Consider the following 659-nt stretch of genomic DNA (forward strand, 5'->3'; position numbering starts at 1 on the left):
CCCACCCCCACCCGGCGCGGCGCCCACACATTCTCCATTCTCCATGGCAACGCCAAGCTACCTCCAGAGCGGGGCTGGGAAATGGAGAGCTGAGAAAAAAGACTGACAGGAGCGTGTCTTTGCTTCCTTTTAAAGGGGCCGCTCCCAGGTTTCCTCCCGCAGAGATTGTTGTTCAGCAAGTGACCCGTGTCCTGGGCCTCGGACAACCAGCCGTGAGGAGGCCCCTGGGGAACCACTTGTTGCCTTTGAGGGTGTCAAGTGAAAATACTATCTTCCTCATGGAGACTTTGTTTAGTAACCTTAAATGTCTCTCTAATTCAGTGGTCCCCAAACTGTGGTCCCTGAATCAGCATCACTGGGGAGCAGGCTAGAAATGCAAATTCTTGTCCCCGCCCCTCACAGGGATGAGCCTGACAAGCCCTTCTGGAGATTCTGATGCTCTAAATTCAAAGAATCAGGTCTAATTCAAAGTCCTGTGACAAAATTTGGAAAATACCACAACTTTCCTCATGAGAGGTGACATGAAAAGTGCTTAGCTGGGCTTCCCTGGTGGCCCAGTGGTTGAGAGTCCGCCTGCCGATGCAGGAGACACGTGTTTGTGCCCCGGTCCGGGAAGATCCCACATGCCGCGGAGCGGCTGGGCCCGTGAGCCATGGCTG

The sequence above is a fragment of the Lipotes vexillifer genome, unplaced genomic scaffold (assembly GCF_000442215.2).
Source record: "Lipotes vexillifer unplaced genomic scaffold, Lipotes_vexillifer_v1.1 scaffold995, whole genome shotgun sequence".
NCBI lineage: Eukaryota > Metazoa > Chordata > Mammalia > Artiodactyla > Lipotidae > Lipotes > Lipotes vexillifer.